The 21571-nt window shown below is 36.8% G+C and overlaps 1 protein-coding gene and 1 pseudogene across 1 annotated transcript in view; both read right to left on the bottom strand.

Annotated features, from left to right (window-relative positions):
- Window positions 1-21571, bottom strand: part of ey (eyeless) — a 2912801-nt gene that overhangs the window by 141405 nt on the left and 2749825 nt on the right. The gene's annotated exons all lie outside the window — the stretch shown is intronic.
- On the bottom strand, window positions 5041-7063 carry LOC137234485 (origin recognition complex subunit 5-like; annotated as a pseudogene).

The following is a 21571-nucleotide window of genomic DNA, read 5'->3' as shown; positions in this document are numbered from 1 at the left end:
AACACATTAATAGCACAGGAAACGGTGTTCGGCTGGATTTTGACAGGCCGGACAGATGCGGTTGATACAAATAAGACCCTAGTTTCATATTTCAATGAGGTCACTTTAGATAAACAATTGGCGGCTTTTTGGGAGATAGAGGAAATTCCAAAGAAAAGGAGCATCAATAACGATGACACTTACTGCGAGGAGCTATACAAATCCACAACAGTTCGGAACAACGATGGCAAATACGTAGTCTCCTTACCCTTTAGGAAAGAGTTTAACTTAGGCCCCTCATTAAGAAGTGCGTGCTCTCAATTCTATCGCAACGAGACACGACTTGGGAAAAACCCAGTCCTTCAAACGGAATACAATAGAGTTGTATCCGAATATGAAACTTTAGGGCACATGACACAAATAGGCAATATTTCGCCAGACTCAAATGACTGTTACTTCCTACCTCACCATGCTGTTATAAAGGAGGGAAGTACAACGACAAAAGTCAGAGTCGTATTTAATTCATCTTGTCCTACCACTAATGGCAAAAGTCTAAATGATGCCTTATATCCAGGTCCGATTCTTCAATCCGACCTGACAATTCTTATACTACGTTGGCGGCTGTTCAAATACGTATTTAACAGCGACATAGAGAAAATGTATCGCCAAATATGGGTCAATGAAGACCAGATAAAATATCAGCGAATCATATTTCGCAAATGCCCCAAAAACCCAATTAACATTTATAAATTGAAAACGGTAACCTTTGGGGTTAATTGTGCACCGTATCTTGCGATTCGAACGCTGATGACGTGGAGACATCGCATCCAATGGCAGCAGATATCCTGCGAAATTGCATGTACGTTGATGACGTACTCGCCGGTGGACACAACATCGAAATTGCAATCAAGGCAAGGGACGAAATATCATCGGCATTGCAATCGGCAAGTTTCCCATTGCGAAAATGGACGTCCAGCTGCAAGAAAATTCTACAGGGTATACCGAAGCGACACCTATTAAGCGAGGACTTTCTTGAGTTTGAAGACACCAGCATGGTAAAAGCACTCGGTATCAGGTGGAACGCCCATTTCGACTACTTCTACTTCACAGCGAAACCCTTTGACAATAACCATGCCGTAACAAAAAGGTCAATACTTTCTGCGATCGCAAAACTTTTCGACCCTCTTGGCTGGCTGGCACCAGTCGTAATTGTAGCCAAAATAATAATGCAAAATATTTGGTTGGAAGGGACAGGCTGGGATGAAGATGTGTCTGAAACTACTCTACATCGGTGGCAATTATTCATGACTGACTACGAAAAGATCAACGATATACGCATAGCGGGGTGGGTTCACTACACATTGAAGGACAATGTCGAAATACATGGATTCAGCGATGCCTCGGAAAAAGCATATGCCGCCACTGTCTTCCTTAGGGTACAAACGAAGGATCAAGTCTTCACCAACTTGCTGATGGCCAAGACGAGGGTAGCCCCGGTCAAAGCTATATCATTGCCACGACTGGAACTCTGCGGCGCAGTCCTACTTGCAGAAATGATAGAGTCGGCCATAGAAAATATGCAACTTTCCAATATTAAAGTAACCCTTTGGACAGATTCGACGATAGTACTGGCATGGATCCGAAAACCACCATGTTCGTGGTCAACGTTTGTGGCACATCGAATAACGAAAATTATCGACAAAGTTGGAGACAAAGTATGGCGGCATGTAGACTCTGCGTCAAACCCTGCCGATTCGGCGAGCAGAGGCCTCCTCGCTTCGGATCTAATCGACAATTCTTTGTGGTGGCAGGGACCTTCTTGGTTACAAGAAGACAACGAAAATTGGCCAACACAAGAAGAAGATTACAACACGAATATCGAAGAAAAGAGGGTGAAAGTTCATACAACTTCGGTCAAAAATAACTTTGATATTCTAGATAGGTTTTCCGATTTACCAAGGGCTTTGCAGGTTATATCCTATATTCTTCGGTTTTTCCAGAATACGCACCCAAAAACTAAAGCCTCCTTCAAAAGGGATTCTCATTCGATCGCTCCTGACGAAATAGAAAAAACAACACGAAGATTGATAACAATATGCCAGAGGCAACATTATCAAGAAGAGTACGCAAACTTGAAGTCAGGAAATCTAATAAATGGGAAGAGTGAGATTTTACCCTTGAACCCATATATAGATGAAGAAGGCATCATTCGAACTGGGGGGCGGACTGGGGCATCGAAAGACATGTCCCATAATGAAAGTCATCCCATTATTCTTCCTTATACTTGCAGGTTATCCAGACTTATAGTCCAATCCTCTCATGAGACCACCCTGCATGGAGGGAACCAGCTGATGCTACGTCATATCCGCACTCAGTACTGGATCCCACGCGTTAAAGTCATGATAAGGTCGGTTATCCACAACTGTAAAGTCTGCACTATTTATAGGAAGCGGACACAAACGCAACTTATGGGGATCTTTCCGAAAGAGCGCACCACCTTTACTAGGGCCTTCACTAACACTGGGGTAGATTTCGCGGGACCATTCGATATAAAATCCTACCGAGGGAGGGGATGTCGAATTTCAAAAGGATACGTTTGCCTGTTTGTCTGCTTTTCGACGAAAGCCATCCATCTAGAAGCGACAAACGATCTTAGTACCGGGTCCTTCCTAGCTGCCTTCGCCAGATTCGTATCCAGACGAGGCTGTCCGAAAAACGTTTACTCCGACAATGGTACTAACTTTGTCGGAGCTTCTCGATCTTTACGATCCGAGTTTAAAGCATTTCTGCGTGAAGCAAGGGACGGAACGTTGACTAAATATAGCCATCACATTATAGAATGGCATTTTATACCGCCAAGCGCTCCTCACATGGGAGGTTTGTGGGAAGCGGGGGTAAAAAGTTTTAAGAGCCACTTTAAAAAGATCGCGTCCGATAATAAATATACTCTCGAAGAGTTTACAACCCTCTTATGTCGAATTGAGGCCTGCCTCAACTCGAGACCTCTAAGTCCCTCATCCAACGACCCTTCCGACCTGGAGCCGCTTACTCCAGGCCATTTTCTCGTAGGTGGGCATCTTTTAGCTCCACCTGAACTCGACTGTAGTGAAAACCCTGCCTCCATTGTAAACCGATGGCAATAGATGAAAGCCCTTCATGAAACCTTTTGCAAAAGATGGAAATCGGAATATCTCACCGAGATCCACAAAAGGTATAAATGGAAACATCCACAATCCAACTTAAAACCCGGAGACCTAGTCGTCATAAAAGAGGATAACCTACAACCAAACGAGTGGAGAATGGGGAGAGTCGTCAACACACATCCAGGTTCCGATAACCGTGTACGTGTTGTTGACGTCAATACAATTAAGGGACAAATTACCCGACCAATCGCGAAACTGGTACTACTTCCGCCCAACGACAACGAAAATGAACTTTAATAGTCCACCCTCCTTTATCCCAAACAACCCAGCTCTCGTTCACCCCGAACGAGGCCAACACACAATAACCCAGTTCTCGCTCCCCAGAACGAGGCCAACAGAACCCTAACTCAGATATACTGTCTGCCACATAATACCTTTTCCAACGATTGCGTGGGTGTACCGCTGCCACCACGCAATTGTTCGAAAATAGTTTAATATCGCAAGGAACCCCAAAGGAACTTGTTCATACCATTTCATTATATAAGCACAAGCAAAATGTATTTAATCGTTTGGGAGGAATATTTGACTGCTTTTCACAGTCTGTTTCAGATCATATTCGTGAACATATTTCAATCGTTTGGTCGAAATTTATGAATGATTTTCGGATACGATTATCATATGTCTATTCTTCACATCTCATACGAAATAAGATCTTCAACGGAAAATTAACTTTTAACAAGTATCATATTCATGACTCACTCAAAAAAAGATAATCAGGACAGATGCAGAAAGTTGAATGAATATTGGGTAAAAATTGTTGATCACTAAAAGTAACCACATTTGGTTCAAATATGATTCCATAATATGACTGACAAACTATATTCAGTTTGCCATAACAGCTTTATTGCTATTGAATCCCTAATAAGGAATTTTAAATTGTTCCAAATTTAATTTCCTTGGTTTATTTCGATTTAATAAATTTCGTTCTTCTGTAAACTAAGTAATAGTAATCTGATCAATCAACAAACCGAACCTTATGAAACTTAAAAATTAATAATCTAATTAGGAAATTTATTAGATCTGCTTATTCGGCCGATTCAGTAAAGTAACCAGAAAATCAGCCAATCAGCGTTTTTAAATTTTTGTGTAAATGCTACAATCCATGGAAGCCACATATTTATAATTATAACATAAAGGGCATGTGCTTAAAGTTTCACGAATGTTATTTAACTAATTAATGAATGATATTCTCACTAGACTTACAAATGCCTTGATAACCTTATCAGCAAGTCACAACAAACTCGTGTTATTACTGCTCTAACAAATCAGTCTGTATCCAAACGAATCGCAGTGTAAACGATTTATGTTGAATGAAGCAATACCCGAGAACCAAACGCGCACGATAAAGGGCACACCAAATGATAGAAGTTCATGAAAAATATATGAAAACATAACATTGTACAAACAGGATACGCAAAAGATGTGCAAGGCAGTCATGGTGAAAATGAAGCGATTGGATTTGCCCAAAATTGTTTACTCCCCCAAGATGAAACATAAGCATTAGTACAACTAATGAAGTTCCAGCAAAACCGAACACACGTAATAAAAGAATAAGTTCTAAGTACAGACTATTGGGCTAAACGTAAATGGGGATATGTCGCAGGATCAATCTACTAATCACGATATAAGAGACAAGCAAAAAAACCAGAAGCCAAATCTGATTTGAGTTTTTGACCGGCTTCTGATGTCTGCCATTTGTAGAAACATATATTTTATAATTAATATACTCGTTCCACAAATGTATCGGTATTAAAAATTTTGCGTAAATATAAATACAAACTACTCACAAACTAAACTGCCGGCTTTAACCCCTTCCGTCGATGCTGGCGCAGATTCAGCACCCTCATCCACTTCATCTTCATGTGCAGTAGCGGTTTTGCTGTGGTGTTGGCTCTTCAGCTGTTGCCAAGAAAGGAGAAGTAGAAAACCATTAAATAATAACAATAACAAAATCTTAACGTTTTCTTCGCGGCACACTTACCTCTGCATTTCTTGGCATCCTGTTGACGACGCAATTTTCTCAAAGTCGCCATCAATTGTTCAGGATCACGATGTATACCAAACCAACAGCCATCACCAAATTCACCAGCGACACAGCATTCAATGACATGTTCCAACAATATATTATACCACCAAGATTTATAACAATCGTTGTGATTGTTATCACAACAACCAACGATGAATGTATATCGAGAACCCATTAATACAAAGGTCACAATAAATATTGCCATTACAGATATACCCATACTTTGTAATGTATCAGACCACATATCTAAATATTGTTCATAGAATACATAAAGTACTGAATATGGAAAAACTTCAATATCGAGCGTTTGCTCGAATGGTACACCCTGTGACATTAAACGTCCACGTAACATATGCGTAATGTTTGCAGATATTTTACGTGCAGAAAGTAATGATTCATAACAATCGGCTGATGAATAAATATGGTAATGGTATATTGTAAATGCAAGAACACAATTTATTTATCTATTGAATGCCTAAAGCTTGTAACTTGGCATTCGTTTTCTACGTTTTCCATGATTTTTCACAAATAAGCGTTTATCTTCTTTTGATGAATTGTAGCTTGCTAGAAATGCTGCTATAAGCAAATATTTCCCATAGTATGGTAGTTTCAATGATTGTGCTATTTTAACAATTTCCTTATCATTACTTCCTGTTGCGGGTGTCTTTTCTATTTGACCACTGCGTACATAAACCTGTGCAAGTGCACTTCGTAGTTGGCCTGCAACACATCGCCAAAGTCGTGAAACATCCGACATATTAACTGTACCATCCAAATTAGGTTCCATATAGTAAATAAAGCATTTTCGTGCAGTAAACTTTAATTCAGATAGATCGCGACATGCTTTATAAAATACATCCAAAAACAAATTTAGGTAATTGTGAAAAAATTCTTTAGTTATAGTTCCGATTACTTTTACTTTGTTTGTAAGCTCATTTACATCATAACAATTGCGACGTAGATGAAAGGACAAGAGTTTTCGTGCATTTTTAAAAATCGTTGGTTAATATTTCGATTGTCTCAGATTTTGTGTACTGAGGAAAATATACAACAACAGGATTATCTATGCTAGTTTTACAGTAAAATTTTTCAAATGGTATTTGTGTTATTAGTATAACACAAAGATTTAGACCACTCAGCTGCTGCATACGCAATAGTGACGGCAACACATTTGCATCCATATCACGCAGTCTTTCAGCATTATCCAAAGCTATTATGTAGTGCGCATTCGGATTTGTATGTAGTTGACACAGTTGCTCCACAAAATCCTTTAAATGTTCAGACTTTACAGCATGTTCTTTATCACTGTTATAGCACAAAAGATCTAAAATATTTTCAAACAAAATCTTTGATGTATAATTTTCTACACAATTGACGAATGCTACGCTGAACGTGTTGTTGTTCCTACAAATTGCTTCTTTCAGAAAGTACTTCAATAACGACGTTTTTCCTATGCCGGAATGTCCATACATATGAATGGCAGATGGCAGAATTTCTTCGCTGTGTCCAACGAGATCAGTTAGAGTTTTTATTATTTTTCTCCTGCATGGAAATCGTGCGTTCACTTTATAGAGTTCATCTATAAAACTTTCGGATGCCATAGTGGAATTATAAAAAATCGACAGCAAATTTCATCAGTCACGTAAAATGCATTCACTTCTACCAACAGGCGTTGTATATGGTAAAAATTGACCCACGTTGCAGTGGTGCTATTTGGCAAATATTCCGATGTGAATGTTGATTGCACTAATAATACCTGAAAGTAGAAAGAAGAAATGAATTAGGGAAAATATTACAATTCACTAGCTGCCATACTCACCACCGCGTGTTTTAAAATCAATGAATTATTTTTCATTCAGGAAATGAAAAAATTGTAGCAAATGTCAAATGTCTACACTTTACTTCTGACAGTCAATGCATGGCAACACCGACATTAGGCCTCATGCGCAGCAATCATCTCGCGCTCTACACGTCACGTACTACATGCCGCACTACACGTCACGCATTACATGCCGCACGACATATCGAGCACAATACGCCACACATGTCGCGTATTACATATCTCGACCAATCATTAATTTGGTCGAGATTTAAAATACTTAATTCAACATTATCGACAATACACGTCAAAAATAATGTTGAATGGTGGAAGTGCAACTCTGTAATACCTTTTCAGCCAGGTTTGGAACCGTTCCGTGTGGTGGCAGGCCACTTGTTGTGAAAACACAGTTCACCACAAACCAAAAAATAAATCTTTAGGACTACTTCGGCGACATCTACCGACATGAAATAAATTATAAAATCCCTACAAAAAATTTGGTCACAAAACCTAATCACGCCCATGCAAATGTGACTAGGAATATAACCTATGACCGTAAAAGCGTGCTAAATCCGTTTTTTATTTTTTTTTTTTTGCGCTTAAGTATTTACTTATGGCCTTTAATTTTTATTTCAATAAAATGTTTTTGTTCTCTTGCGAAAATATATGAGAGATAATATTTTTTTTTTGGCTCACGCCACCCAAACAACATTCCGCCAACCTCAATTTGGGCATGATCAATGATACCAATATTCTTTCATATCATGACCCGTTACCAAAGCTTATTGGCCAAGGCAGAGGGAGGCGCAAAGCGTTTCGACGTCGTGTGCCAGCTCTGCGGCAGGGACCATAGTCTCCGGCTCTGTGCCGAATACAGGAAAAAATCCCCGGAGGAGAGGTTGCGGGCCGTGCTGCTGCACAAATACTGTCCGAATTGTCTGTCGCCCTTTCATCGCGTGGACAAGTGCAATAGCAAATATCGCTGCAAACGGTGCCAGCAAAAGCACCACACCACGCTCCATCTAGATGAGCGTCTTTCTGAACCCGATGATGCAACAACCATTGGCGACGACAACCCGTCCGATGACACGTTGTCAATCCACCTAATGGGGCCGACAAAATCCTGGGCTCAGCAGGTGGAAGAAGAAGACAATGGAGGAAGAGCGAGCAAAAACGGAGACAAGACCGTCAACGGTAAATCATGGGATGCGCAGTTTCCGGCCGCTGTTACAGCATGAAAAAATCGCGGCGAAAGCAAACAAACCTCGAAACCAACAAAATAATTGGCGGCACCGTGAGGTCGGACCCCATCGAAACTCAGATAAATCGTCCAAACTCGCAAGGCAGCAACGGCGAAAGAAATCGACGTCATACTCTCTTGAAGCCCAAAGTACAATGAAGCTAACGCGAGACACGCCGGAAGGCTTCCGGACAGGGCGTCTGCTCCAGGCTACACCATCGCCCATCATGCGGCCTTTCGTGCCAATTGCGCCGACGGCCATCGTACGAATCGAATCGCGTGGGCATTTACACCTGGTTCGGGCCATTATTGATCCCTGAGCCACCAGCACGATCGTCGATGCGGAGCTGGTACGCGACTTACAATTGGAGCGCCAAGGGCATGGACAATGCACCCTCATACTGCGCGGCAAATTCGGAGCGTCGACACGCATAACAACCCAAGCAGCCGTCGCCGACAGCCATTTCCGTTTGAGTCCACCGTCCAATGTGGACCCCAAGATTGCCGCGCCCTTTGAGTTCATGCGGCTGGCTGATCCGCAATTCTACCGCTCACACTCGGCGCTGACATTTACGCCGAAATGATGGTGAGCGGTACACCGGCATCGACAGTTGGCGGTCTCCTAACCCAACCGACCGTGTTCGGGTTGGTGGTCTCGGGAGCCTGCCAAAAATAAATATCCGACTTTCACGCCTCACACATGCGCCATCTTATATATATTTAAGTAAATATGCACGGAATTTAAAACCACGTACGTATATCTAATAACTTCTTTTCTTTTTCCACAGGAGAGCGAAACGTGAGGTCAACCATCTGGCGTGCAGTGCTTGCAGTCCGCATCTGCACTGCCTTCTTTCATTAGCGCCTTACTGGACGTGCGATCACGTGGCATCCCCTTTTTTTAATGTTTTCTTTGTTGCTTACGGCAAGGGGGCCCGTATGTTTAGGCCACAGGCCTAAATATATCTCCCCTCCCTCGTAACATAATTTTCTTCGTTTACTACCACCCACATATGCTTGTGATTACTAATACACACAGGCATGTGTGAGTGGTAGTACGCATGTATCTTAGATTTTTACCGCTGTGAGCCCGCGGTATAGCAACTTTGTTGCCGGGAAACCCAACGAAGGAGCTGTATCTCGGGTTCATCGGCTCATGTCGCAAAGAGGCTCGTCCTTTTGATCCAGCAGCCAGCAAAGGAAGACGTAATCGCCCGTTCACGTAAGTTGTCAAATTCATAAAATAATTTCCGAAAATATCTTTAACATTTTCATTTTCACAACATCTGTTAATAAATTTCCTTAACACTTGTTGTATTTATACATATTGAATAAAAAACACTGTGAATTCCCTTGTATTAATACGAAACCCTTTTTGGTGTTTTTATTTTCTTCCTTTTTTTTCGCCTTAACCTAATCTTTAACAAATACGTGGGTGCGCGCCGTTGCCACCACGCATTTGTACACAACTTCTACCCCATTTTAACAGCTATAAGCTTCAAATTTAACCGATTGCTTACGTATATAGTATATATTGTTGTGTCAAAAAATCATATAGATCGGTGATATATATAATATATATATGATGGTATATAGTATATATATAGTATATATATTTTGTTTGCGATTTCGGCTCCATTTTAACAGCTAGAAGCTTCAAATTTCACCAAATGCTTAGGTGTATAGCGTATATTGATGTCTGAAAAAATCATTGAGATCGGTGGTATACATAGTATATATCTCATACAACCGATTTTTCAGATAAGAAACTTTGCGCAATTTCTGCCCGTTTTAACAGCTAGAAACTTCAAATTTCACCAAATGTTTACGTATATAGCATATATTGTTGTCTGAAAAAATCATTGAGATCGGTGGTATATATAGTATATATCTCATACAACCGCTTGTTCAGATAAGAAACTTTGCGCAATTTCTGCCCCGTTTTAACAGCTAGAAACTTCAAATTTCACCAAATGCTTACGTATATAGCATATATTGTTGTCTGAAAAAATCATAGAGATCGGTGGTATATATATTATATACTTCATATAAACTTTCATTTTTGCCCAAAATTGTAAGTCCTTAAAGGAAAATAGATTGACCCACCATTAAGTATACCGAAATAATCAGAATGAAGAGCTGAGTTGATTTAGCCATGTCCGTCTGTCTGTCTGTCCGTCTGTCTGTTTGTATGCAAACTAGTCCCTCAATTATTAAGATATCTTGATAAAATTTGGAGAGCAGGTGTATTTGGGTGTCCGATTAGACATTTGTCGGAACCGGCCGAATCGGACCACTATAGCATATATCCTCCATACAACCGATTTTTCAGAAAAAAGAGGATTTTTGTAATATCTTACTCAATTTAACAGATTGAAGCTTCAAACTTCACCATATACTTTCGTATATTGCACATATTGTTGCCTGAAAAAATTGATGAGATCGGTCGTATATATAGTATATATCCCCCACAACCGATTGTTCAGATAAGAAACTTTTCGTAATTACTGCCCTATTTTAAGAGCTAGAGACTTCAAATTTCAACGAATGGAACAATATACTATAAAAGCGTGCAATTACTGGCATATGCTGATGACATTGATATCATCGGCCTAAACACCCGCGCTGTTAGTTCTGCTTACTCCAAGCTGGAAAAAGAAGCGGTAAAGATGGGTTTGATGGTGAATGAGGACAAAACGAAGTACCTGCTGTCATCGAGCAAAGAGTCAGCGCATATGCGCCTTGGCAACCACGCTACTGTTGGCAGCCATAATTTCGAAATAGTAAAAGACTTCGTTTATTTGGGAACCAGCATCAACATTAGCAACAACATCAGCACTGAAATCCAGCGAAGAATCAATCTTGCCAATAAATGCTACTTTGGACTAGGTAGGCAATTGAAAAGTAAAGTCCTCTCTCGGCGAACGAAAATCATACTCTACAAGTCACTTATCGTACCCGTCCTGCTATATGGGGCAGAAGCATGGACCATGACAACAGCAGATGAAGCGGCTTTGGGAGTGTTCGAGAGAAAAGTTCTTCGAAAGATTTATGGACCTCTACGCGTTGGCGATAGCGAGTACCGAAGAAGATTTAATGATGAGCTGTACGAGCTATACGCAGACATCAACATAGTCCAGCGAATTAAAACGCAGCGGCTGCGCTGGCTAGGCCATGTTATGCGAATGAAAGATGATGCTCCGGCCAGGAAAGTGTTTCTATCGGAACCCGCCTATGGAAGCAGAGGTAGAGGGCGGCCCCCACTCCGTTGGAAGGACCAGGTGGAAAACGATTTAAACTCCCTTGGTGTGACCAATTGGCGCCGGTTGGCGGAGCGAAGGAGCGACTGGCGCGCCTTGTTGGACGGCCATAACCGTTTAGACGGTTAAGCGCCAATTAAGTAAGTAAGTAAGCTTACGTATATAGCATATATTGTCGTCTGAAAAAATAATACAGATCGGTGGTATATATAGTATATATATATAGTATATATATATATTTTCGCAATTTTAACCCCATTTTAACAGCTAGAAGCTTCAAATTTCACCGAACGCTTACGTATATGGCATATATTGTTGTCTGAAAAAATCATAGAGGTCGGTTGTATATATAGTATATATCTCATACAAGCGATTGTTCAGATAAGAAACTTTTCGCAATTTCTACCCCATTTTAGCAGCTATAAGCTTCAAATGTCACCGATTGCTTACGTATATAGTATATATTGTTGTGTCAAAAAATCATAGAGATCGGTGATATATATAATATATATGTGATGGTATATATAGTATATATATAGTATATATATATTTTTTTTTTGCGATTTCGGCCACATTTTAACAGCTAGAAGCTTTAAATTTCACCAAATGCTTACGTGTATAGCATATATTGATCTCTGAAAAAATCATTGAGATCGGGTGTATACATAGTATAGATCTCATACAACCGATTTTTCAGATAAGAAACTTTGCGCAATTTCTGCCCCGTTTTAACAGCTACAAGCTTCAAATTTCACCAAATGCTTACGTATATAGCATTTATTGTTGTCTGAAAAAATCATAGAGATCGGTGGTATATATAATCTCATACAACCGATTGTTCAGATAGGAAACTTTGTGCAATTTCTTCCCCATTTTAACAGCTAGAAGCTTCAAATTTCACCAAATGCTTACGCGTATAGTATATATTGTTGTCTGAAAAAATCATTGAGATCGGTGGTATATATATTATATACTTCATACAAACTGTCATTTTTGCCCCTTTTTTACGGATAGAACCTTCAAAATTCTTCAAGTTTCATAAAATAGTTACGTTTACTTCATATATTTTTGAAATACGTGATTCGTAGTCGTAGTTTTTACATGCAGACCACAAAAAACGTGAAGCTTTGCATCCTCACACAAAGTACCTACCTATTTTTTATTTTTTATTTATTTTAAAAATCGTTTAGATATGTTCAAATTTCACCAAATTTTTACGTGTATAGCATATATTGTTGTCTTAAAAAATCATAGTGACCGGTGGTATATATAATCTCATACAACCGATTGTTCAGATAAGAAACTTTGTGCAATTTCTTCCCCGTTTTAACATCTAGAAACTTCAAATTTCACCAAATGCTTACGTATATAGCATATATTGTTGTCTGAAAAAATCATTGAGATCGGTGGCATATATAGTATATATCTCATACAACCGATTGTTCAGATAAGAAACTTTGCGCAATTTCTGCCCCTTCTAACAGCTAGAAACTTCAAATTTCACCAATTGCTTACGTATATAGCATATATTGTTGTCTGAAAAATTAAAGAGATCGGTGGTATATATATTATATACTTCATATAAACTTTCATTTTTGCCCCTTTTTTACGGATAGAAGCTTCAAAATTCATCAAATTTCATCAAATAGTTACGTTTACGTCATATATTTTTGAAATACGTGATTCGTAGTCATAGTTTTTACAAGCAGACCTCAAAAAACCTGAAACTTTGCATCCTCACACAAAGTACCTACCTATTTTTATACCTTTCATGAAAATGAAATGGTATAATAATTTCGTCACGAAACCCAAAATTGTATGTCCTTAAAGGAAAATAGATAGACCCACCATTAATTATACCGAAATAATCAGGTTGAAGAGCTGAGTTGATTTAGCCATGTCCGTCTGTCCGTCTGTCTGTTTGTATGCAAACTAGTCCCTCAATTTGTGAGATATCTTGATAAAATTTGGTGAGCGGGTGTATTTGGGTGTCCGATTAGACATTTGTCGGAACCGGCCGGATCGGACCACTATAGCATATATCCTCCATACAACCGATTTTTCAGAAAAAGATGATTTTTGTAATATCTTACTCAATTTAACAGATTGAAGCTTCAAACTTCACCATATACCTTCGTATATTGCACATATTGTTGCCTGAAAAAATTGATGAGATCGGTCGTATATATAGTATATATCCCCCACAACCGATTGTTCAGATAAGAAACTGTTCGTAATTACTGCCCTATTTTAAGAGCTAGAGGCTTAAAATTTCAACGAATGCTTACGTATATAGCATATATTGTTGTCTGAAAAAATCATACAGATCGGTGGTATATATAGTATATATATGGTGGTATATATAGTATATATATATAGTATATATATATATTTTCGCAATTTTAGCCCCATTTTAACAGCTAGAAGCTTCAAATTTCACCGAATGCTTACGTATATGGCATATATTGTTGTCTGAAAAAATCATAGAGATTGGTTGTATATATAGTATATATCTCATACAACCGATTGTTCAGATAAGAAACTTTTCGCAACTTCTACCCCATTTTATCAGCTATAAGCTTCAAATTTAACCGATTGCTTACGTATATAGTATATATTGTTGTGTCAAAAAATCATATAGATCGGTGATATATATAATATATATATGATGGTATATATAGTATATATATAGTATATATATATTTTTTTTTGCGATTTCGGCTCCATTTTAACAGCTAGAAGCTTCAAATTTCACCAAATGCTTACGTGTATAGCATGTATTGATGTCTGAAAAAATCATTGAGATCGGTGGTATACATAGTATATATCTCATACAACCGATTGTTCAGATAAGAAACTTTGCGCAATTTCTGCCCCGTTTTAACAGCTAGAAACTTCAAATTTCACCAAATGCTTACGTATATAGCATATATTGTTGTCTGAAAAAATCATTGAGATCGGTGGTATATATAGTATATATCTCATACAACCGATTGTTCAGATAAGAAACTTTGCGCAATTTCTGCCCCGTTTTGACAGTTAGAAACTTCAAATTTCACCAAATGCTTACGTATATAGCATTTATTGTTGTCTGAAAAAATCATAGGGATCGGTGGTATATATAATCTCATACAACCGATTGTTCAGATAGGAAACTTTGTGCAATTTCTTCCCCATTTTAACAGCTAGAAGCTTCAAATTTCACCAAATGCTTACGCGTATAGTATATATTGTTGTCTGAAAAAATCATAGAGATCGGTGGTATATATATTATATACTTCATATAAACTTTCATTGTTGCCCCTTTTTTACGGATAGAAGCTTCAAAATTCATCAAGTTTCATAAAATAGTTCTGTTTACTTCATATATTTTTGAAATACGTGATTCGTAGTCGTAGTTTTTACATGCAAACCACAAAAAAAGTGAAGCTTTGCATCCTCACACAAAGTACCTACCTATTTTTTATTTTATATTTATCTTAAAAATCGTTTCGATATGTTCAAATTTCACCAAATGTTTACGTGTATAGCATGTATTGATGTCTGAAAAAATCATTGAGATCGGTGGTATACATAGTATATATCTCATACAACCGATTGTTCAGATAAGAAACTTTGCGCAATTTCTGCCCCGTTTTAACAGCTAGAAACTTCAAATTTCACCAAATGCTTACGTATATAGCATATATTGTTGTCTGAAAAAATCATTGAGATCGGTGGTATATATAGTATATATCTCATACAACCGATTGTTCAGATAAGAAACTTTGCGCAATTTCTGCCCCGTTTTGACAGCTAGAAACTTCAAATTTCACCAAATGCTTACGTATATAGCATTTATTGTTGTCTGAAAAAATCATAGGGATCGGTGGTATATATAATCTCATACAACCGATTGTTCAGATAGGAAACTTTGTGCAATTTCTTCCCCATTTTAACAGCTAGAAGCTTCAAATTTCACCAAATGCTTACGCGTATAGTATATATTGTTGTCTGAAAAAATCATAGAGATCGGTGGTATATATATTATATACTTCATATAAACTTTCATTGTTGCCCCTTTTTTACGGATAGAAGCTTCAAAATTCATCAAGTTTCATAAAATAGTTCCGTTTACTTCATATATTTTTGAAATACGTGATTCGTAGTCGTAGTTTTTACATGCAAACCACAAAAAAAGTGAAGCTTTGCATCCTCACACAAAGTACCTACCTATTTTTTATTTTATATTTATCTTAAAAATCGTTTCGATATGTTCAAATTTCACCAAATGTTTACGTGTATAGCATGTATTGATGTCTGAAAAAATCATTGAGATCGGTGGTATACATAGTATATATCTCATACAACCGATTGTTCAGATAAGAAACTTTGCGCAATTTCTGCCCCGTTTTAACAGCTAGAAGCTTCAAATTTCACCAAATGCTTACGTATATAGCATATATTGTTGTCTAAAAAAATCATAGAGATCGGTGGTACATATATTATATACACCATATAAACTGTATTTTTTTGCCCCTTTTTTATGGCTAGAAGCTTCAAAATTCAAAACATTTCATCAAATAGTTACGTTTACGTCATATATTGTTGAAATACGTTATTCGTAGTCATAGTTTTTACACGCAGACCACAAAAAACCTGAAACTTTGCATCCTCACACAAAGTACCTACCTATTTTTATACCTTTCATGAAAATGAAATGGTATATTAATTTCGTCACGAAACCCAAAATTGTAAGTCCTTAAAGGAAAATAGATAGACCCACCATTAAGTATACCGAAATAATCAGGTTGAAGAGCTGAGTTGATTTAGCCATGTCCGTCTGTCCGTCTGTCTGTTTGTATGCAAACTAGTCCCTCAATTTTTGAGATACCTTGATAAAATTTGGTGAGCGGGTTTATTTGGGTGTCCGATTAGACATTTGTCGGAGCCGGCCGGATCGGACCACTATAGCATATATCCTAAATACAACCGATTTTTCAGAAAAAGAGGATTTTTGTAATATCCTACTCAATTTAACAGATTGAAGCTTCAAACTTCACCACATACTTTCCTATATTGCACATATTGTTGCCTGAAAAAATTGATGAGATCGGTCGTATATATAGTATATATCCCCCACAACCGATTGTTCAGATAAGAAACTTTTTGTTATTACTACCCTATTTTAAGAGCTAGAGGCTTAAAATTTCAACGGATGCTTACGTATATAGCATATATTGTTGTCTGAAAAAATCATAAAGATCGGTAGTATATATAGTATATATATGGTGGTATATATAGTATATATATATAGTATATATATATATTTTCGCAATTTTAGACCCATTTTAACAGCTAGAAGCTTCAAATTTCACCTAATGCTTACGTATATAGTATATATTGTTGTGTCAAAAAATCATATAGATCGGTGATATATATAATATATATATGATGGTATATATAGTATATATATATAGTATATATATATGTTTTTTTGCGATTTCGGCTCCATTTTAACAGCTAGAAGCTTCAAATTTCACCAAGTGCTTACGTGTATAGCATATATTGATGTCTGAAAAAATCATTGAGATCGGTGATATACATAGTATATATCTCATTCAACCGATTGTTCAGATAAGAAACTTTGCGCAATTTCTGCCCCGTTTTAACAGCTAGAAACTTCAAATTTCACCAAATGCTTACGTATATAGCATATAGTGTTGTCTGAAAAAATCATACAGATCGGTGGTATATATAGTATATATCTCATACAACCGATTGTTCAGATAAGAAACTTTGCGCAATTTCTGCCCCGTTTTAACAGCTGGAAACTTCAAATTTCACCAAATGCTTACGTATATAGCATATATTGTTATCTGAAAAAATCATAGAGATCGGTGGTATATATATTATATACTTCATATAAACTGTCATTTTTTCCCCTTTTTTACATATAGAAGCTTCAAAATTCTCAAATTTCATCAAATAGTTACGTTTACGTCATATATTTTTGAAATACGTGATTCGTAGTCATAGTTTTTACACGCAGACCACAAAAAACCTGAAACTTTGAATCCTCACACAAAGTACCTACCTATTTTTATACCTTTCATGAAAACGAAATGATATATTAATCTCGTCACGAAACCCAAAATTGTAGGTCCTTAAAGGAAAATAGATAGACCCACCATTAAGTATACCGAAATAATCAGGTTGAAGAGCTGAGTTGATTTAGCCATGTCCGTCTGTCCGTCTGTCCGTCTGTCCGTCTGTCTGTTTGTATGCAAACTAGTCCCTCAATGTTTGAGATATCTTGTATTTGGGTGTCCGATTAGACATTTTTCGGAACCGGCCGAATCGGACCACTATAGCATATATCCTCCATACAACCGATTTTTCAGAAAAAGAGGATTTTTGTAATATCTTACTCAATTTAACAGATTGAAGCTTCAAATTTCACCATATACTTTCGTATATTGCACATATTGTTGCCTGAAAAAATTTATGACATCGGTGGAATATATAGTATATATCCCCCACAACCGATTGTTCAGATAAGAAACTTTTCGTAATTACTGCACTATTTTAATAGCTAGAGGCTTAAAATTTCAACGAATGCTTACGTATATAGCATATATTGTTGTCTGAAAAAAGCATACAGATCGGTGGTATATATAGTATATATATAGTATATATACATATTTTCGCAATTTTAGCCCCATTTTAACAGCTAGAAGCTTCAAATTTCACTGAATGCTTACGTATATGGCATATATTGTTGTCTGAAAAAATCATAGAGATCGGTTGTATATATAGTATATATCTCATACAACCGATTGTTCAGATAAGAAACTTTTCGCAATTTCTACCCCATTTTAACAGCTAGAAGCTTCAAATTTCACCAAATGCTTACGTATATAGCATATATTGTTGTCTGAAAAAATCATTGAGATCGGTGGTATATATAGTATATATCTCATACAACCGATTGCTCAGATAAGAAACTTTGCGAAATTTCTGACCCATTTTAACAGCTGGAAGCTTCAAATTTCACCAAATGCTTACGTATATAGCATATATTGTTGTCTGAAAAAATCATAGAGATCGGGGGTACATATACTATATGCCCCATATAAACGGTATGTGTTTGCCCCTTTTTTACGGCTAGAAGCTTCAAAATTCATAAAATTTCATCAAATAGTTACGTTTACATCATATATTGTTGAAATACATGATTCGTAGTCATAGTTTTTACACACAGACCACAAAAAACCTGAAACTTTGCATCCTCACACAAAGTACCTACCTATTGTTATACCTTTCATAACAATGAAATGGTATATTAATTTCGTCACGAAACCCAAACTTGTAAGTCCTTAAAGGAAAATAGATAGACCCACCATTAAGTATACCGAAATAATCAGGTTGAAGTGCTGAGTTGATTTAGCCATGTCCGTCTGTCTGTTTGTATGCAAACTAGTCCCTCAATTTTTGAGATATCTTGATAAAATTTAGTGAGCGGGTATATTTTGGTGTCCGATTAGACATTTGTCGGAACCGGCCGAATCGGACCACTATAGCATATATCCTCCATACAACCGATTTTTCAGAAAAAGAGAATTTTTGTAATATCTTACTCAATTTAACAGATTGAAGCTTCAAACTTCACCATATACTTTCGTATATTGCACATATTGTTGCTTGAAAAAATTGATGAGATCGGTCGTATATATAGTAGATATCCCCCAAAACCGATTGTTCAGATAAGAAACTTTTCGTAATTACTGCCCTATTTTAAGAGCTAGAGGCTTAAAATTTCAATGAATGCTTACGTATGTAGCATATATTGTTGTCTGAAAAAATCATACAGATCGGTGGTATATAAAGTATATATATGGTGGTATATATAGTATATATATATATATTCGCAATTTTAGCCCCATTTTAACAGCTAGAAGCTTCAAATTTCACCAAATGCTTACATATATGGCATATATTGTTGTCTGAAAAAATCATAGAGATCGGTTGTATATATAGTATATATCTCATACAACCGATTGTTCAGATAAGAAACTTTTCGCAATTTCTACCCCATTTTAACAGCTATAAGCTTCAAATTTAACCGATTGCTTACGTATATAGTATATATTGTTGTGTCAAAAAATCATATAGATCGGTGATATATATAATATATATGTGATGGTATATATAGTATATATATATAGTATATATATACTTTTTGTTTGAGATTTCGGCTCCATTTTAACAGCTAGAAACTTCAAATTTCACCAAATGCTTACCTGTATAGCATATATTGTTGTCTGAAAAAATCATAGGGACCGGTGGTATATATAATCTCATACAACCGATTGTTCAGATAAGAAACTTTGCGCAATTTCTTCCCCATTTTAACAGCTAAAAGCTTCTAATTTCACCAAATGCTTACGTATATAGCATATATTGTTGTCTGAAAAAATCATTGAGATCGGTGTTATATATAGTATATATCTCATACAGCCGATTGTTCAGATAAGAAACTTTGCGCAATTTCTGCCCCGTTTTAACAGCTAGAAACTTCAAATTTCACCAAATGCTTACGTATATAGCATATATTGTTGTCTGAAATAATCATTGAGATCGGTGGTATATATAGTATATATCTCATACTACCGATTGTTCAGATAAGAAACTTTGCGCAATTTCTGCCCCGTTTTAACAGCTAGAAACTTCAAATTTACGTATATAGCATATATTGTTGTCTGAAAAAATCATAGAGATCGGTGGTATATATATTACATACTTCATATAAACTTTCATTTTTGCCCCTTTTTTACGGATAGAAGCTTCAAAATTCCTCAAACTTCATCAAATAGTTACGTTTACGTCATATATTTTTGAAATACGTGATTCGTAGTCATAGTTTTTACACGCAGACCACAAAAAACCTGAAACTTTGCATCCTCACACAAAGTACCTACCTATTTTTTATTTTATATTTATCTTAAAAATCGTTTAGATATGTTCAAATTTCACCAAATGTTTACGTGTATAGCATATATTGTTGTCTGAAAAAATCATAGGGACCGGTGGTATATATAATCTCATACAACCGATTGTTCAGATAAGAAACTTTGCGCAATTTCTTCCCCATTTTAACAGCTAGAAGCTTCAAATTTCACCAAATGCTTACGTATATAGCATATATTGTTGTCTGAAAAAATCATTGAGATCGGTGGTATATATAGTATATATCTCATACAATCGATTGCTCAGATAAGAAACTTTGCGAAATTTCTGACCCATTTTAACAGCTGGAAGCTTCAAATTTCACCAAATGCTTACGTATATAGCATATATTGTTGTCTGAAAAAATCATAGAGATCGGGGGTACATATACTATATGCCCCATATAAACGGTATTTGTTTGCCCCTTTTTTACGGCTAGAAGCTTCAAAATTCATAAAATTTCATCAAATAGTTACGTTTACATCATATATTGTTGAAATACGTGATTCGTAGTCATAGTTTTTACACACAGACCACAAAAAACCTGAAACTTTGCATCCTCACACAAAGTACCTACCTATTGTTATACCTTTCATGACAATGAAATGGTATATTAATTTCGTCACGAAACCCAAACTTGTAAGTCCTTAAAGGAAAATAGATAGACCCACCATTAAGTATACCGAAATAATCAGGTTGAAGTGCTGAGTTGATTTAGCCATGTCCGTCTGTCTGTTTGTATGCAAACTAGTCCCTCAATTTTTGAGATATCTTGATAAAATTTAGTGAGCGGGTATATTTTGGTGTCCGATTAGACATTTGTCGGAACCGGCCGAATCGGACCACTATAGCATATATCCTCCATACAACCGATTTTTCAGAAAAAGAGAATTTTTGTAATATCTTACTCAATTTAACAGATTGAAGCTTCAAACTTCACCATATACTTTCGTATATTGCACATATTGTTGCTTGAAAAAATTGATGAGATCGGTCGTATATATAGTAGATATCCCCCAAAACCGATTGTTCAGATAAGAAACTTTTCGTAATTAG

This window comes from Eurosta solidaginis, chromosome X (genome assembly GCF_040869045.1).
Source record: "Eurosta solidaginis isolate ZX-2024a chromosome X, ASM4086904v1, whole genome shotgun sequence".
NCBI lineage: Eukaryota > Metazoa > Arthropoda > Insecta > Diptera > Tephritidae > Eurosta > Eurosta solidaginis.
Note: the sequence above shows the minus strand (reverse complement) of the source record. Positions and strands in the feature narration are given on the sequence as shown.